We start from the raw sequence: 20,635 nt of genomic DNA, 5'->3' as shown, positions 1-20,635 counted from the left end.
ATCTCCTGCCCCACTCACAGTAGTGACACCCAGAGCCCCCTATTATGATGACAGTCAAAGCTTTTCCACTGAAATCACACCAAGACAGTATGCTAAGCTCCAGGGTTTCCTACCTTACCCCCATTCAGATGCTCTTCTGTGCAGGGCTAATGCACCAAGCTGGCAGACAGCCACGAGCCACACAACAAGGGCCCACGAGCCACATATAGTTCTCGAGCTACAGGTTGGGGAGCTATCGAGCCCAGGCTTCAGAATTTCTGCTTTATTCTCCAGCTCTGTAATGCATTGAGAGAGCCACACTCAGCACAATGGGTCATAAAACGTATAATACTGTAACTATATGTAGCTAGTAATTGCTTTAATGCACAAGATGCACAACTAGTAGTCATTGTATGTGCCATCAAATGGCGCATTGTGCAGCAGAATATTATTGTGCGTCTATAGGCTGCATGGTAATCGAACCAGTGCAGCAGTGGGATCAAACCCAGATGAGATAGTAGTTCTTGTTGGAACTAACTTTACAATTAGCACAATGCAGTCAGGCAGGTAATGCTTCATGGTATTCGACAAACTGAGACTCTTCCATCAGATGCCAGATTAGAAACATGATTCATCACTCCCGAAAACAATTGTTTTTGTACCTTCTCACAAATTCTACATATGTGATACCAACTTTTTTGTAATGACCCAAACTCTGAAATGATCACACTATTTATCCCATCTAATGAACAATATATAAAAAAGGTCAGAATCTATGTTGTTATGTCACAGTGTTCAACAAAAGATGGAATTAAAAATCATCAAAAAGTCATATATATCCCAAAATGCTACCAATAAAAACTACATTTCATCCTTCAAATAATAAGTTCTCATACAGCTCCATTAACAGAAAAATAAACAGGTTATGCATCTCAGAATACGGTAAGACAAAAATAAATTTGTTTTTTAAAACGTTGTTTTATTGAGCAAATTTAAGAAAACATAAATAAACCCATATAAATTTGGTAAATCGTAAGAACCTGTACAATACAGTAAACAGATTATTTACAGTGATCGGTAAATGACATACAAAATTCCATGATTGATTTTTCTCTCCATTAAATCTATAATAAATTTAATAAAAATGTAACTCTAAGGAAGTATTAACATGTAGCGTAAATGCTGCATTTTTTCTACTGCTTTTTATCTGCAAGTTTCGGCACGACAATACACAATAACAAAAAAAATGCACCAAAACTGCACAGTTTAACAACATATTTAGATGTACAGTAGGCAGGAGTTTTTATAAAAACACATCAATCTTTGCTTAGATAGTTAGGCTATGTTTACCTGTAGCGTAAATGCTGCTTTTTTTTTTACTGTTTTTTTTTACCCTGTGTTTAACTGTCCAAACAAAGTTATGGCTGTTACAACTGTGAGTGAATGAACAAAAAATAAATCCATAGGTCCCTTCTGTCCCAAACACAGTGGGACAGTCCTGGATTTAGGTTTATGCCCTGTTATCCGGGCCGGTCTGCAGAATGTGCCACCATGCCCCATCTGACATCGCCTTGTGCCTTGTAGAGAGAAATGGTAAATAGGTGTGACTATGGGATGAGGCTAGCGGTGTGGCTAAAAACTGTCACCCCCACACTGCACAAACTGCCTAATTAGTCCCTCTTCTTTCCTGTAAAAGTTGGGAGGTATGTGTTTGTGACAAACACAACTAGTTAAGAAAACACTTTTTTACTTTTGGGCATGGCCTCTCTGATTCTCAATCCCCTTATTATTTCTGTAAGATGACTGTCGGCCTCTTAGGCTAATTTATACAATATGCTCTGGTAGTCTGAGACACCGCAGCTGGTCCATCTAAGAAAATTGTCTAAGACTACCAACGCGCACTGTGCATAGAAAAGTCTCATAAATTGCAGCCATTTTACAAAAATGAAGAAGGAACTGAGAATCAGATGGGCCATGTCCGAAAGATCAAAAAGAAGGGCACCAGGTATGCTAAACTGAATTAAGCAATCATGAAATTTGTATTGCAAACTGGAGCTTTGCTTTAAACAGGTAATTTTTAGGGTTGAGCGAGTATGTTCTGTCCGAGTATGCTCGGGCCGAGCTTCGAGTATTTACAGCTGCTCGGTGATAAGGTTAAATCGCTCCTGTGTGCATGATTTGCAACTGTTTGACAGTTTTATTACATGTGAGGAATGTGTAAGAAATAGACATTCCTCACATGTAATAAAACTGTCAAACAGTTGCAAATAATGCACACGGAGCGATTTAACCATATCACCGAGCAGCTGTAAATACTCGGAGCTCGGCCCGAGCATACTCGGCGAAAGGGTTAATAGAACATACTCGCTCAACACTAGTAATTTTCTAATTGCACAATCCCTTTTCAGTGTCTCCCTAATTTTACAAAACATTATCTAGCAGCCTTCTCCTTATCCCTTAATGTGGGTCCTCCCATTCCCACAGCAATGTGAGTACATATTTATATAGTTATTGCACTTTCAACAAACTTAGGCTAAATCAATATCACAAGCAAATATAAGAAACTTTGCAATATATCTTTTTAGAGAAATATGCTTCGTTCTCCACTTATGCTCAAGACAAGATGGACTGCCAGCACAGTGATGTGTCAGGAGAGGGAAGATTGAGGAGCAGAGTGAGAAAACAGGGCAGAACAGAAATATTGTGCTGCTTTCTAACAAAGGCCTCGACCCAGAGCTGGATTCACATCTACACTGCTGTATAATTGTCTCTATGCTGCTGCTGCTTCTCTGTGTCTATTAGGAGTGAAGAGCATGAATTTGTCTGGGTGTTCTTTGTTCTGTATGGGAGACATTATAGCAGCTAGTACCCTGCCATGAGCTCAGAGTCATTTGCAAATTAAGATATAGAACCTATAGATTAAAAAAACTGGTAAAAATGCAGGATATAAATTATATAAGAGCCAGAAATATTGATATGAACACAACAGTGTATTCTGAAAAAAAAAACTAACTTTTGACACAATTCTCCTGAGTTTTGAATGCCTTAGTACAAGTGGACACATGGGTGAGCACACTTGTTCTTCTCTTTTAAAGGAGCTGTCTAAGAAAAAATATTTTCCAAACAGCTCAAAATTATATACAAAAAAAAGCCCCTGTGTTTGGTTGTCATGCAGCACTGGATCAAGAGCAGCCAGGGATTGCATTGAGTTTTGTAAAACATTCTAATATTTTTTAAAAACATTTTTTGCCTCCATTATTGCATTTACTACAAGCTTACAATGACGTAATTAGTTGACAATCTCACATTCTTCAGACTGTCCAACATCTCGTGAACACAAGGTGACTGTTGTACTCATTGTGCCTTTTAATGCCGACTTCATGTAATATATTCCATTTCTTCCTCTGTCGTCACATTTTCCATTAGTTTATCGAATGGATTGCATCCACTAATATAGTTTATGTTTGGTATTATCAATACCACATTTTGAACTTACTGCACACTTTTAACCAATTTATGATTGCTTCCAAAGAAAATCACACTTTTCAAAAGAATTTTTCCAGCCTTTCCAGTTCTAGACGCTATTGCCTCTGTTTCCATTTTTTTCTTTTTTATGTTGGATCTCTTCCATATCCATTTTTTCCTATCCCCCTAGTATTGTTTTCATCATAATGAATTCCAGTTTATGTTCAACATTCTTAGCTTGACTTTCATTGTCTTTGTATCTTTCATTTTCCATTTTTGCAAAAGTGTTGGAGAAATAGAGAAAATGAATTCACACAAATTAGAGATAAAGCTGATAGGAATCTGAAAGTAATAATACATGATTTGTGGGGCTAATAACAATAAAGCAGATTTTCTAATTTAAATTCCATTCACCTTAGCGTGTTTTTTTGGCATCTTAATAAACAAGTGGTTTATATAATTAAGATGTGAACACAGCTGTGAGCTGTGACCAGGGGCATAATGATCGCAAACTTCAACTGGATGTGTGTCCTCAGACACAAAGTTAGCTGAAGTGTATTGCGGTGTAGAGACTCGCCGGGTCACTGCACTGCAATACATGCTGCTGGTCAATCAGAGGCCAGCAACTGACTTTGGCGTGCATGTGACTGAGGGTGCATGGCAGTAATGTCATTCGATCCCGTCGCTTGCACGCTGAAGTCAACTGCCGGCTTCAGAGGAGGACACCACGCAGTGGGGGAGTAGAGGGCAGGCAAGTAAAATCATTTATTTTTTTCTATATATTAAAAAACAGTTGCAGAATAAGGGGCATATACAAGGATGGGGGATATATATGTCAGGATGGGGAACATACCTACCAGGATGGGGGATATATATACCAGGATAAGGGACATATATACCAGTATGGGGATATACATACCAGAATGGGGCCCAGGATAAGGGTTATATACCAGGATAAGGGACACATATACCAGGATGGGGGATATATATACCAAGATGAGGAAAGGATGGGAACATATATACCAGGATGGGGCCAGGATTAGGGACATATATACCTGGATGGTGGACATATATACTAAGATGGGCCCAGGATAGGGGACATATATACCAGGAATGAGCCCAAGATGGTAGACATTACTACATAATGGGGAGAGGGTGCAACTATGTCCTTAGAAGATTTAGATAGTTACAAAGGCCCATAGGCCCATACATCTGACCAATATGGGGGGAGAGGTCCAAATTTTGCTCCAGGGTCCATTGGACTCTAGTTATGCCACTGGCTGTGACGTAATCTCACTATCCAGATTCATCACAAAATGTCTGTTGCGTCTGCTTTTATACATGCTATGATAGCGCCGCCTTGTTGGCTGTGCTACACAATGTGATGTGATAACTGTATTCATTAAGGGGAAACTGTGAGATATATATCATGAGGTCATTCTAAATATACTCAAAATGAAAAAAACAGAACACAAAGAGGATAAAGAAGGACAAGCATTGCAAATTGTAATATAAGAGAATTACATGGCTGGAGACATTTACTTCTATAGATATAATGAAATATCTACATGTATTTTTACAGTTCCTATCAATAGTCATAAGATGACTACACAATAAGTATATCAGTAGTTTACTGTCAAAAAGAACAACATCTGAAAGGAGTTTGTATGTTCTCCCCGTGTTTATGTGGGTTTCCTCTGGGTTCTCCGGTTTCCTCCCACACTCCAATAGACATACTGATAGGGAATTTAGATTGTGAGCCCTAATGGGGACAGTGCCAATATTGTCTGTGAAGCGCTGTGGAATTAATGGAGCTATATAAGAGTAAAATAAATAAAACTATATAAATAAAAATGTAAATGTTCGTTTGTTCAAAATCTTAAATCTCCGAAAGTTCTTCACCGATTGCTTTGAAATTTTGACACATTCAAATACATGCATGTTTTTATATACCTACTATGTTTTTATATACCAGCTGTTGTACGTAAAAGCAACAGCGAGAGAGGGGTGTTACTAGCTCAGTCCCAGGCTGACTCTCCCCGGCCTTCTCCACCCCAAACCTTAGTGACATCTCATACATAAACCCTTCTCCCTCTCCTTCATTTGCCCCAGCCACTGCCTGTGCTCTGCTCCTTTTGTGTCCCCCATGGAGGTTCTGGGGAAGGGGAATGACAAGACCGTCTGTTCGAGGCCGAAAGACGCTGATGCTCATCACAACCACCACCTGAGAGGTGGCCACCTCTGTTCTCAGGCACCGCTGCTATGGCTTCTTCTTCTCCGGCAGGTGAGTCTTATTTCCAACTGCACAACAACAAGCGGGAGAGGGAGAGAAGGAGAGTGGGAAGCTGCACGGAGAGGCACAGGCCACAGCCTCCACTCTGGGCGCCGAGCTGGGCCCCAGCATTGCAGCACTGGGCGGAAAGCTAGCGAGTGCAAATTCCACTGTGCCACTGGTGGTGCTGTGATCTGGCCGGTACCGGCCCAGGACATGTCAAGCAAATTATTCCCTCCTCCTCTGCCGCCTGCCTTCATCTCTCCTCATGTCACATTCCCTCTGTACATGGGAATTGAATAATTTCAACAAACAAACTTTTACATTTTTATTTATATAGATGATCTATATAAATAAGAATGAACATTGCATTCAAATACACTCATGTTTTTATATACCTACTATGTTTTTATATACCATCTGTTGGACATAAAAGCAACACATGCTATACCCATCTGTTGGACGTAAAAGCAACACACGCTATACACATCTGTTGGACCTAAAAGCAACACACGCTATACTAAATATTTTACAATAGAATTTCAATGTTTCCAATTTACGATCCATTTACGATTTATAAATTTCCAATTTTACGATTCCATTTCAATGTTTCCGATTGCATTGTTAAATTTAATTTTCATACAAGTTGCGAAATGTCAACCAGCCAAAGCTTTGCAACGGCATGTGGCTTGCAGTAAACCAATTAATGAGCAACTTCGTTGAAGCAACAATCTTGACAGGACCTTTCAAAGGTGAAGATGTCCTCATTCCTTGAATTCCTATGATTCCAATGGATGTGCCATTTCAATTTAAGAGATTGCAATTCCCAATTCGATTGGCATTTGCAATCATCATGATCAACAAAGCTCAGGGCCAGTCTTTAGAATTGTGTGGTTTAAATCTAGACACGGATTGCTTCTCATATGGACAATTATATGCAGTGTGTTTTAGAGTTGGCAAACCAGACAATCTCTATATCTACACCGACAATGGAACAACAAAAAATATTGCATACCCACAAGCATTGTGAAATTAAATATTTTAGAAACGTGTGCTTTCTCTTTTCTTTCTTTTCCATTTAACTAGATTGAGCCACAGCAACGCGTGGCCGGGTGCAGCTAGTAAATAAATAAAAAGGTCCACTACTTGGAAAATCCTTCTTAAATGAAACAGTTAAAAATAGAATATACTTACCTCCAGGACATGCATCTTTACAGCTATGTCGGAGTAGCATCTATGGGCAGAGTTATGTCAGAAACTTTCATACAAGGGAAATGTAAGTGCTGCAGCCCATCAGTGGCCACTGATTGTTATGTGACATGAATGTTAGAGTCAATGTCATACGATTGCCAGCAGAGATAGCACTGACAAAGCTGGAACGCTGCAGGCTGTATCAGTATATGCCATTTCAGTTTACAGGGGGTTCTGTTTTGAGTAATGGACAAACTCTTAAGGTAGTAGCCCCTTCTTCTACTCTAAACAAACAAAGTAAGTGACATAGTCATCTCCATTTTCAAAAACCACCAGGGAAGTTTTATTTAGTAGTAAATAATTTTTCCTTATTTTCTAATGTCTAAACTTGGTCCATTATTTGGTTAAAAAAATATGGTAGGTTGTAACTCTCATGTCTGATTTTGTCTTTACATGTACCATATGAAATGTAAACTGTGGAATAAGCTGACTATATATAAATATAGATTATTAATAATAGGCTTGCCTGCATGCGGCTACCTGCCTTGCCCATAGCTCAAATAGTTGGAAATGTGAATATCAAAACAAGCAACACTAGATTCATCTGGTTAAAGTTAAATCTATTAGTATACACAAATAGCCTGACTGAAGGATAAAGGATAAATAAATTGGTTCTACAGTCACGTTCAGAAGTTGTGAGACTGATGCATATTTTGGTTTTCGCAGTTTGCTGTTACTGAGTTTTTGGATCTTTTAGTCGGATGTTTCTATGTAGAGATGAGCAATTGTATTCCAGTGGAATTGCATTCTACAGTCCCTGACAGAAGTTATGTCTCTTATCCATGTTATGTAAATAAAAGCTTATAACCTGACGTTAAATTCATCCATTGGTTTTATAAATTACTATTTTGAAAGCTGAAACGCTCCCAAATTTGGTTTAAGTTACGAAAATAAATTGGCATCAATGCTGAAATATTGATCATTTAATGAACACAGAATGGTCAGATTTTGGCAAGACAAAAGTTTTGTCGCCTGGTCATATAATGCACACAATCCTAGTTTACATCCTCACCAGTGCTCAGTAAATGATCGATTAATTAGTGGGTGTGTATAGAAAGAAACCCAGCATCCCAGACCTTCGCTTGAAGTGCAACTTGAGCTCTGACAACATGCCAAAAATCCACCCTGCGACCAAAGCCTTGATTATCAAGAGGCTGAAGACCAGATCCACTGCAGAGGTGGCTGGTACCTTTAATGTGTCTCAGCGTTGAGTACAAAGAATTAAAAAAAGATTTGAAGAGACTGGAGATGTGTTTGACAAGTCCAGGTCTGGCAGACCCCGCAAGACAACTGCTCAGGAGGAACGTTTGTTGGTTAGAAAATTCAAAGAAAGCCCCTCTTCCACTGCAGTAGAGCTCCAACAGGCCCGGTCACCTCAAGTCCCTGTGTCAACTAGAACAGTTTGTAGGATTCTGTCTCAAAATGGCCTCCATGGTCGAATCAGTGCCCAGAAGCCAGCACTAAACAAAAGGCAAATAAAAAACCGTGTGGCATTTGCAAAGTCCCACAGCCTGCTAAACAGATGGATGCTGGAAAAGTGGCAGAAGGTGGATTTCTCTGATGAATCATCAGTAGAATTACACCACAGCCACCGCAAATACTACAGGAGACCTAACTGGAGCCCGTATGGAACCAGAATTCACCCAGAAAACAGTTACATTTGGTGGTGGAAAGATAATGGTCTGGGTTACATTCAGTATGGTGGTGTGTGAAACATTTGCAAGGTGGAAGGCAATATCAATAGCCTAAAATATCAAGAAGTATTAGCTACCTCTTACATTCCAAATCATAAAATGAGTCAAATTCTGCAGCAGGATGGTGCTCCATCTCATCCATCCATCTCTACAACAAAGTTCCTCCAGGCAAAAAAGATGAAGGTGCTCAAGGACTGGCCAGCACAGTCACCAGACATGAACATCATTGAGCATGTTTGGGGTAGGATGAAAGAGGAAACTTGGAAGACAAAACCAAAGAATCTAAATGAACTCTGGGAGGCATGTAAGACTGCATTGTTTGCTATTTCTGATGACTTCATTAATAAATTGTGAGAATCATTGTTGAACCGCATGGATGCGGTCCTTCAAGCTCATGGAAGTCATACAAAATATTAAATATGACTCTAATAGCACCACAACTTCATTCACCAATGTTATGCAACATATATTTGTATTTTAAGATAATTATTTGTTTGAATATCACATTACTTTCTGTGGGCGACAAAACTTTTGTCTTGCCAAAATCTGACCATTCTCTGTTCATTAAATGAACAATATTTCAGCATTGATGCCAATTTATTTTATTAACCTAAACCAAATTTGGGAAGGTTTCAGCTTTCAAAAGAGTAATTTATAAAACCAAATAATGAATTTAACATCAGGTTATAAGCTTTTATTTACATAACATGGATAAGCGACATAACTTCTGTCAGGAAGTGTAGTGCAGGAAACTAGCTCCTGTCCTTCCTCCTCCTCCTTTTCCTCATTGTCACCCAATCCACGTTGGAATGAGATGAGCCTTTGCTGTGTGTAATCACCCTGTATGGTTCCTTGCTTCATTTCATCGTGCTCCACCTGCAATGCATCCTCTTTGATTGTAAGCAGAGAGCGTTTCAGAAGACAGAGAAGCGGGATGGTGACGCTAATTATGGCGTCATCGCCGCTCACCATCTTGGTGGAGTCCTCAAAGTTTTGGAGGATGGTACATATGTCTGACATCCATGTCCACTCCTGAGGTCTTATGTGTGGAGTCTGAATTGAATACCGACAGCCTTGTTGATGCTGGTACTCAACAACTGCCCTCTTCTGCTCACAAATCCTTCCCAACATCTGCAGTGTAGAGATCCAACGCGTGGGGACATCACACACCAGTCTGTGAGCCGGAAGCTGCAAATGCTGCTGAAGCACGGCAAGGGCGGCAGAAGCTGTAGCTGACTTTCTAAAATGGGCACACAGGTGACGTACTTTAACAAGCAGATCCGGCAGCTCCGGGTAGGATTTGAAAAACCGCTGAACCACGAGGTTAAGCACATGGGCCAGGCATGGTACATGTGTGAGCTCGCCTCGCCTCAGAGCCGCCACCAGGTTCCGGCCATTGTCACACAGGACCATGTTTGGCTGTAAGTTCAGCGGTGTGAGCAACATATCTGCCTGCTCTTTCAGAGCTCTCCACAACTATTCAGCATTGTGCGGTTTTTCAGCTAAGCATATTAGCTTCAGCACAGCTGTTGCCGCTTGGCCGAGGCAGTGCTGCAGTGCTTCCAGCTTGTGACTGATGTGGTCATTTTGGAGATGGAGGCTGAAGAGGAGGAGGCTGAGGAGGATGAGGTGCAGGAGCTGTTGACCGTGGGGGCAGCCCTGATTGACCTAGGGTCCGCAATCCTTGGCATCGGGAGGACGTGTTCCATCCCAAGGTCCGACTGGGTCTCGGCTTTGACTATGTTAACCCAGTGTGCTGTCAGCGAGATGTACCGTCCCTGCCCACAAGCACTTGTCCATGTGTCCGTGTGTCCATGGTTAGGTGGACTTTACCGGTAACTGCACTGTAGAGAGCACGGCTAATGTTTTGGGACACGTGCTTGTGTAATGCGAGGACGGCATACCGGGAGAAATAGTAGCGGCTGGGGACCGAGGGACTCCCGCCGCCATCAGGTTGCGGAATGCTTCCGTCTCCACGAGCCTAAGAGGCAACATTTCGAGCACAAGCAGCCGCGAAATGTGAGAATTTAGTTGTGTGGCCTGTGGGGTGTTGGCTGCATATTTGCGCTTGCGTTCAAAACGACTTGGGTATGGACAACTGAACGCTGCGCTGGGACAAGGATGTGGACGTGCTTCCTGATGCTGCTGCTTGAGAGTGTGCAATGACAAGTGCAGGGCAGAAGGCGTCTTCGCATGCACCATGGACAGGGGATTGGCTTGTATGCACAACAGCCGAAGATGCAATGGTGCCATCCACAGACACTGTTTCTGGATCCTGGGGTTTGGCCCACAAAGTCGGTTGCCTGATCATGCTGGTGGTGGTCAGGCTGGTCGTTTTGCCACCCCTACTGATGCTGGCCTGGCTGGTGGTGCAAATGTTCTTTTTTGGGTTATTGGCAGAGTCTTTAAAAAACAACCAGACTCGGGAAGACCTAACAGTTGTACCGGCAACTTCCTTCGTGTTGGTGTTACGAGGAACGGTTGCCTGCCTTCTGTCTGCGGCCATCACACTGCTTCTTCCTGCCTGTTGGGGTGCTCTGCCTTCCTCCCCCTGTGTGCTGCTGTCCTTGCTCTGCATGTCCTCCTGCCAGGTTGGGTCAGTTACTATATGATCCACTACCTCGTCTTCCACTTCCGCACCCTGGTCCTCCTCCTGACTTTCGGGCAATTGTGTCTCATCATCGTCCACCTCTTGTGACACTTTCCCACTGTCACCTTCGTGTGACCGTGGCTGCTCAAATATTTGGGCATCGCTACACGCGATCTCCTCTTGCCCCGCTTCAAGTGGACCGGGCGAAAGGCCCGAATCTATAAATGGGAAAGTGAACAGCTCTTCACAGTGTCCAAGTGTGGGATCAGTTGTCTCTGAGTACTCGGGATGGTGGGAGAAAGGAGGATCAGGGTGAGGAATATGCGGTTCAGACTCACGGCTACTGAGACTTGAACGTGTGGAAGACAGGGTGGTGGTGGTGGCTAAATGACTGGAAGTATTATCCACTATCCAACCCACAACCTTTTGACACTGCTCTGGGTTCAATAGTGGTGTGCTGCGGTCCCCTAGAAATTGGGACAGGAAGGTCAGGCGAGAAGATGTGGGTGTTTGTTGTGGCACAATTTCGGCTTGCCCACAGCCTTGTCCTCGGCCTCTGCATGCACCATTACCATCACGTCCAGTTCCCCGTCCCTTGCCACATGCCTTGCCCATTTTAAATGGATGACAGTATCTTCCACGCTCACTACAAATGACTGAGTTTGGAGCGAACTTATATGTGATCCATTTGATGGAGAAAACAGAGTTTAAATACCTGGCCTGTAGGTAAGTAGTTTGAACAGCAAACTGCAGTGAATAGCTTCCATGACACACTTAAGGAAATTTTTAATGTAGGCCAGAAATGGCAGTATTTTATGACAATGTGTATGTGATCCATTTGATGGAGAAAACAGAGTTTTACATACCTGGCCTGTAGGTAAGTAGTTTGAACAGCAAACTGCGGTGAATTGTTTCAATGACACACTAAAGGAAATTTTTAATGGAGGCCAGAAATGGCAGTATTTTCTGACAACGTATATGTGATCCGTTTGATGGAGAAAACAGAGTTTTAAATACCTGGCCTGTATGTAAATAGTTTGAACAGCAAACTGCAGTGAATTGCTACAATGACACACTAAAGGAAATTTTTAATGGAGGCCAGAAATGGCAGTATTTTCTGACAACGTATATGTGATCCTTTTGACGGAGAAAACACAGTTTTAAATAGCTGGATTTCTAGCGCTCTAATATGGAAAGGACCTGGCTGTATTCTGCAGTGCCAACAAGCAAATGGCGCAGAAAAAATGGTGTTCTCTGGATTGGTTTTTAAGCAAATAATGAGGATTAAGATCCAAAGAAAAGTATTCCTGGCCCCTGAGACCTGGGCCTTTGTATAGAAATATCTAACAGCAGCAGAAGGCAGAATTGGAATGGAGCCTCTTGTGCTATATGCACTGCAGTCTACTATACACACTGTTCGCCTATACACCCTGCCTGCCTGATATCTCTGCAGATGGATTAGTCCTCAGAAGGACTGTTTGTTAAGATGGATATGTGTAATGTACGTTTTTTCTCCCTACACTACCTAATGCACAAGCAAATCTGTCTCTGACACAGTAGCACCTCTCCCTACACAAGCAAATGGCGCAGAAAAACTGTGTTCTTTGGATTGTTTTTTAAGCAAATAATGAGGATTATGATCCAAAGAAAAGTATTCCTGGCCCCTGAGACCTGGGCCTTTGTATAGAAATATTTAACAGCAGCAGAAGGCAGAATTGTAATGGAGCCTCTTGTGCTATATGCACTGCAGTCTGCTATATACACTGCCTGCCTATACACCAAGCCTGCCTGCCTGATATTTCTGCAGATGGATTAGTCCTCAGAAGGACTGTTTCTTAAGATGGATATGTGTAATGTACAGTTTTTCTCCCTACTCTACCTAATACACAATCAAATCTGTCCCTGACGCAGCAGCAGCTCTCCCTACACTGTCTGATCCGGAGTGACTGTGACGATCATGGCGGCGCCAGGTCTGATATAGACCTGATGATGCTGTGCGGCCAGCCAATCACTGTAATGCCCACAACCAACATGGCTACGGCATTACAGTGCATGGCAGGCAATCCCTGCATGTTCATTGGCTCTCTAAAGAGCGTCAAACATGCAGGGAGGGGACCCGAGTTCCCACCCGAGCAACCCGGAAATACTCGGCGAGCTCCGAGCATCTCGAGCAGTGAGATGCTCGGGCGAGCACCGAGCAGTAGCAAGCATGCTCGCTCATCACTAGTAATGACTTGTATATATAAGGCAAAAAAAATAGCCAAAAACAAAAATGCTCCTCCACACCTTGGGCTATGTTCACACGTAGTGTTTTGATGCATTTTTGTACTTTTGCATTGCTTTCAACAGTGAAAAATACATTCACCGGTAAATGTAATTTTAACATTTTACTACCTTATCTTGCCATGTGGTGTGTGAGACATGATCAGACACGTCCTGTTTCATGTATGCAGGAGGGACTCTGAAAATCACAAAGACTATTTTTGTAGGGCCATCAGACAATTCTTAAAGGGCCAGCAGTTTGCTATGATTTGTTGTTCCCATTATTAAAGAGTAGATCTCCTATACTGTTATTGCTTATGCAGTGACTGCAAGGGCTGCCATAAATTTTAATGCACCCCAATACCCCTTTGAAGAGACATAGAGGAGGGCCTCAGTAAAAAAAAATATTCCCATTATAAAGGAGTGGGTCTCCTATAGTGGTAATGCCCATGCAGTGAGTACAACAGCTGCCAAAATTTGGGAAAAACCCCAATAACAATTTAAAGACACATAGAGGTGGGCCACAGTAACAACATGTTCCTATTAGAAAGGAGTGGGTCTGCTATACATTTATAGGGTATGCAGTGAGTACAACGGCTGTCAAAATTTAGGAAAAACCCCAATAACAATTTGAAGACACATAGAGGAGGGGCTCAGTAATGACATGTTCCCATTAGAAAGGAACGGGTCTCCCATACTGTTTGCCTATGCAGTGAATGCAACCGCTGCAAAAAATTTGGAGGAACTCCAATGCCCCTTGCAAGAGACATAGATATGGTGATATGGTAGATATGGTGGTGAACGATGAGGATGAGGAGAAGGAGGAGGAAAAGATCAAATAGACAAAATCAGGAAGCGTATACCCATGTCTGGGAGTGAAGACAGAGGTGCATGGGAATAGAGTTAGACCTCCCAAAAAAAAGACACTGTATTTGAGTTTATGTTACACTGCTATCATTCGGTGGTGTTGAGAAGTCTGGCCCAATCCAGTCCTTGTTCATTTTTATAAGAGTCAGCCTATCGGTTATAATTCCACCAGCGGCACTAAAAGCCCACTCTGACAAAACGCTAGCGGCAGGGCAGGCCAGGACCTCCAAGGCATAGAGAGCCAGTTCATGCCACGTGTCCAGCTTGGATACCCTATAATTATAAGGCACAGGGCTTGTGCGATGGAAGGGCCTGAGAAAACTGTCCCAGAACTTTGACAGTGTTCCCCTGCCTCTGCTGGGGAACTCTATCGCCTGTACTCCTTGGCTGTCCAACAAACTGTGACCTCTGCCGCCAACATTTTCAGATGGGAATTTTTAAATAATTCCGCAACAAGGGCATCCTGGTACTGCCCCATTTTATTAGGCTTGTCCTGCAAGGGAAGAAGAGACAGAAAGTTCTCCTTGTAACGTGGGTCTAGAAGTGTCACCAAGCAGTAATGACTGTCACCCAAATTTGGACAACGCGAGGGTCAAGGGAAAGGCAGCGTAGCATAATCTCAGTCATGTGTGTCAGACTGCTAACAGGCAAGACTTCCGTGTCCTCACCAAGATGACAACTGACCATGCTCTCCTCCTCATCCTCCTTCTCCTTCCCTCCCTGTCCTCAGGCCACCCACGCTGAACAGACGGTATGACAGTTGTACAGGTTGTACCATCTATAGTGCAGGAAACTAGCTCCTGTTCTTCCTGCTCCTCCTCCTCTTCCTCATTGTCACCAAATCCACATTGGGATGAGATGAGACTGGGCTTCGTGTAATCACCCTGTATGATTCCTTGCTCCATCTCTTCGTGCTCCGCCTGCAATGCATCCTCTTTAATTGTGAGCACAGAGCGTTTCAGAAGACAGAGAAGCAGGATGGTGATTATAATTATGGCATTATCACCGCTCACCATTTTGGTGGAGTCCTCAAAGTTTTGGAAGATGGTACAGATGTCTGACATCCATGTCCACTCCTGAGGTCTTATGTGTGGAGTCTGACCTGAATACCGACAGCCTTGTTGATGCTGCTAGTCAATAACTGCCCTCTTCTGCTCACAAATCCTTCTCAACATCTGCAATGTAGAGTTCCAACGTATGGGGACATCACACACCAGTCGGTGAGCTGGAAGCTGCAAATGCTGCTAAAGCACGGCAAGGGCGACGGAAGCTGTAGCTGACTTTCTAAAATGGGCACACACGCGGCGTACATTGACAAGCAGATAATAATGATCTCTATTTATATAGCGCCAACATATTCTCCAGCGCTTTACAATTCAGAGGGTCATATACAACAGTCATAAGTAATGTGGCACCCCGAGGGTTGGGTTGCCACAGGGGTATTGCACCTTAACCAGAGGTGTGATATTCCACTCCCAGGTAAGGATGGAGCGTGGACCAGGGCTCAGTTAGCTGCACACATACATACACACACTCCTCATTTCTGGGGGACAGCTCGTCGGTGCTCCCATTTATATATATGCAGGCACAACTGACCATGTCCCTCGCTGGAGTGGGGAGGGGGGGAGAGAACTCAGTGATGTAGGAGCAGAAGGGGATGGTTTCTGGAGCATAGGAAGGAGCTCTTTGGTTGCAGGTCACCTGAGCTCAGACACAGTAAAGTAGATAAAAGGTGGGAGCCATCTTGAGTGAGGAGTCAGTCGTTCAGAGAAGAAGTTCAGCCAGAGAGGGCTGACAGGGAGCTGAGGCTCAGTCTGAGCTCAGCTCCACGAGACAGGCCTAGGGTGAAGGCCGGAGCCAGAAAGGAGAAGAGGAGAAGGAAGGAAGAAAGGTGGAGAGAAAGAGGAGTAGAAGGGCTCCAGAAGCAAGAAGGCAGAAGGGACCCTAAGAACCCACGAGATATCGGGTGAAGGGTCAGGCAGAATAAGGGTACCGGATTCCCAAGTTGGTGGAGGTAAATTATCCCTCAGCCAAAGACCGGAGGTCGTGATCATCTATTGGTGCGACGCCCTGCTACATCCACTAGGAAGGCACCATGTAGGGTCAGGGAAACTGATGACAGGTTTCACCAAGAGAAGGCCCGAGGCAGCTGGACAGAAGTGTAGTCACTGGTGGGGCACGAGAGGCCAGAGAAAGGATAGAAGGTGGTCCTGTGCCATACTCCTGAATGAATTGCCTGGGGGCTGACCGAGCTCCTCACCTGGTGGACGCAGCACGGCTTGGGCAGTCATTGCTGGCAGAAGTGACTCGGATAACATCTGTGAGTAAAAGACCCTGGACTGCATCACTGACTCTGTGTGATTTATGCTGCGCCTGCACCATCACCCCCAGCATCCTACTACACTGCCCTGGGGCTACACTCTTCCCGTGGGGAGTTATACTATCTCAGCTGCACACACCATCAGCCTCAGTGGACTGCCTTGCAGCGGCGGTTCATAATAGCCGCAATCCACAGGTGGCGTAGTCGGACATTAACCTAAAACATATAAAAGACTGCCACTGGTTTGATCACCCTGAGCCACGGGACCGGGTTGCCGCCACGGAGACTACAACCCCCAGCATCCTACAAGAGACCCGGCTCCGGGTAACCCACGCACGTGCACACAAGGCCCAGGGGGCGCGTCAGTAACATAGCTAAAGATAATACAATAATTAAAGCAAAAATAATGACTACCCTGCTCGTAAGAGCTTACAATCTACAATGAGTTGGGGGTGACACAAAGTGCAGGGGCTTATTGCTGAACCACGAGGTTAAGCACATGGGCCAGGCATAGTACATGTGTGAGCTCGCCCCTCTTCAGAGCCGCCACCAGGTTCCGCCCATTGTCACACACGACCATGCCTGGCTGTAGGTTCAGCGGTGTAAGCCACATATCTGCCTGCTCATTCAGAGCTGTCCACAACTCTTCAGTATTGTGCGGTTTGTCACCTAAGCATATTAGCTTCAGCACAGCCTCCTGCCGCTTGGCCGAAGCAGTGATGCAGTGCTTTCAGCTTGTGACAGATGTGTTCATTTCGGAGATGGAGGCTAAAGAGGAGGAGGTGCAGGAGCTGTAGAATGTGCGGGCAACTCTGATTGACCCAGGGCCGCCATCCTCGGCGTCGGGAGGAAGTGTTCTGTCCCAAGGTCCGACTGGGTCCCTGCTTCCACTATATTAATCCAGTGTGCCATCAGCGAGATGTACCGTTCCTGCTCACAAGCACTTGTCCACATGTCCGTGGTTTGGTGGACTTTCCCAGTAACAGCGTTGTTGAGAGCACAGCTAATGTTGTGGGACACGTGCTCGTGTAATGAGGGGATGGCACACCGGGAAAAATAGTGGCAGCTGGGGACCGAGTCCCAGGGGACAGCCGCCATCAGGTTGCAGAAAGCTTCAGCCTCCACGAGCCTAAAAGCAACATTTCGAGTGAAAACATTTGCGAAATGTGTGACTTTAGTAGTGTGACCTGTGGGGCGTTGGCTGCGTATTTGCACTTGCGTTCCAAGCACTGGGGTAGGAACAACTGAACGTGATGCTGGGAATAGGACATTGGCATGCTTGCTGATGGTGCTAGTTGAGAGTGTGCAATGACAGATGCAGGGCGGGAGGCATCTTCGCATGCACCATGGACAGGGGATTGGCATGCACGCACAACAGCGGAAGAAGCAGTGGTGTCACCCGCAGACACTGTTTCTGGAGTGCGGCTCACTTAGTCGAGTGCTTTGCTGTCATGTGCCTGATCATGCTGGTGGTGGTCAGGCTGCTAGTTTTGCTACCCCTGCTGATGCTGGCCTGGCAGGTGGTGCAAATGGCCTTTTTTGGGGTTATCTGCAGAGTCTTTAACAAACAGCCAGACTCGGGAAGACCTAACAGTTGTACTAGCTACTTTCATCATGTTGGCATTATGGGGAACACTTTCCCGCCTTGTGTCTGCGGCCACCAAACTGCTTCTTCCTGCCTGTAGCGGTGCTACCGCTCCCTCCCCCTGTGTGCTGCTGTCTTCGCTCTTCATGTCTTTCTGCCAGGTTGGGTCAGTTATAATAATAATAATAATAATTTTTATTTTTATAGTGTCAACATATTCCGCAGCACTTTACAAATTTTAGGGGGGACTTGTACAAACAATTCATTATAAACATAACTCATATCGAAAGGAGTGAGGGCCCTGCTCGCAATCTTACAGTCTATGAGGAAATGGGGGAGACACAAAAGGTAGAATGTACATATATTGTAAAAATGAAGCCTTGATATACTAAATAGGATAAATAATACATGGACTGGTCGCCTGCCAGTATGTGTGCAGTCCTGACCGAGGCTATTATGTGCATGGTTGGTATGAACCTGAAATTGAAGAAGATTTTAATATGAGGGAAAACTGGGACGGACAACTGGGATGGACAGACAGTGTGTGGAGGCGATACGCCAGTCTAAAGAAATGGGTTTTTAGGGTCCGCTTGAAACTGTGGGTATTGGGAATTAATCGAACTGTCCTGGGTAATGCATTCCAAAGAATTGGCGCAGCACGTGAGAAATCTTGGAGACGGGAGTGGGAAGTTCGGATTATGGAGGATTTAAGTTTTAAGTCACTGGCAGAATGGAGGGCACGTGTAGGGTGGTAGACTGAGACAAGGGAGGAGATGTAGGGGGGTACTGAAGCATGAAGCGCTTTGTGGGTAAGCGTGATAAGTTTAAATTGAACTCTATATTGGAGGGGTAACCAATGCAATTTCTGGCACAGGGAAGAGTAGCGGTTGGCGAGGAATATGATCCTGGCTGCTGCATTAAGGACAGATTGGAGAGGGGAGAGTTTAGTAAGAGGGAGCCCGATAAGTAGAGAGTTGCAGTAGTCCAGACGAGAATGAATAAGAGCGACAGTAAGAGTTTTTGCCGAGTCAAAGGTGAGAAAAGTCCTGATTCTTGAGTTGTTTTTGAGGTGTAGATGACATGAATGAGCGAGTGATATGATGTGAGGAGTGAAGGAAAGATCTGAGTCAAAAATTACCCCAAGACAGCGGGCTTGTTGCTGGGGAGTAATCGTTGAGCCACAAACGGAAATGGCAATATCGGGCACAGGTAGGTTAGTGGAGGGAGGAAATACGAGTAGTTCAGTTTTTGACAGATTCAGTTTTAGACAGAGGGAAGACATACTTTATCATCTACCACTTTGTCTTCCACTTCCGCACCCTGGTCCTCTTCCTTACTTTCTGGCAATTGTGTCTCATCATCATCCACCTTTTGCGACAGTAATTGCACTTTCCCACCGTTGCCTTCATGTGATTGTGGCTGCTTAAATATTTGGGCATCGCTACACGCGTTCTCCTCTTTACCCGTTTGAAGCTGGCCGGGCGAGAGGCCCGAATCTATAAATGGAAAAGTGAACAGCTCTTCTGAGTGTCCAAATGTGGTATCAGTTGTCTCCGGGCACTCGGCATGGTGGGAGGAAGGAGGATCAGGGTGAGGAATATGCGGTCCAGACTCACAGCTACTGAGACAAGATAGTGGTGGTTTTCGCAAAGTGACTGGAAGCATTATCTGCTATCCAACCAACAACCTTTGGACACTGCTCTGTGTTAGATAGTGGTGTTCTGCGGTCCCCTAGTAATTGGGACAGGAAGGTCAAGCGACAAGATGTGGGTGTTTGTTGTGGCACAATTTCAGCTTGCCCATGACCACGGCCTTGGCCGCTGCATCCACCATCACCATCACATCAACTTTCCCGTCCCTTGCCACGCACCTTACCCATTTTAAATGGAGGACAATATTTTCCACGTTCACTACAAATGGTTGGATTTGAACCGCAGTTATATGTGATACGTCTGACGGAGAACCACGGTTTTAAATAACGGGCCTGTAGTTTACTAATACTATTCTTCACAGTGACCTCGTGTGAATAGCTTGACCGACACACTGCAACAAAATGGAAGTGGAAGCCAGAAATGGCTGATTTTGGAACGCAGTTATATGTGATATGTCTGACAGAGAACCACGGTTTTAAATAGCAGGCCTGTAGTTTACTAATACTATTCCTAACAGCGACCTCGTATGAATAGCTTGACCGACACACTGCAATAAAATGGAAATGGAAGCCAGAAATGGCTGATTTTGGAACGCAGTTATATGTTATACATCTGACAGAGAACCATAGTTTTAAATAGCAGGTCTGTATTTTGCTAATACTATTCTTTACAGTGACCTCGTGTGAATAGTTTGACTG

The sequence above is a fragment of the Phyllobates terribilis genome, unplaced genomic scaffold (assembly GCF_046119375.1).
Source record: "Phyllobates terribilis strain yellow unplaced genomic scaffold, ASM4611937v1 Scaffold_2__4_contigs__length_985480577, whole genome shotgun sequence".
In the NCBI taxonomy this organism is placed as follows: domain Eukaryota; kingdom Metazoa; phylum Chordata; class Amphibia; order Anura; family Dendrobatidae; genus Phyllobates; species Phyllobates terribilis.
This window is presented reverse-complemented; position numbering follows the sequence as displayed.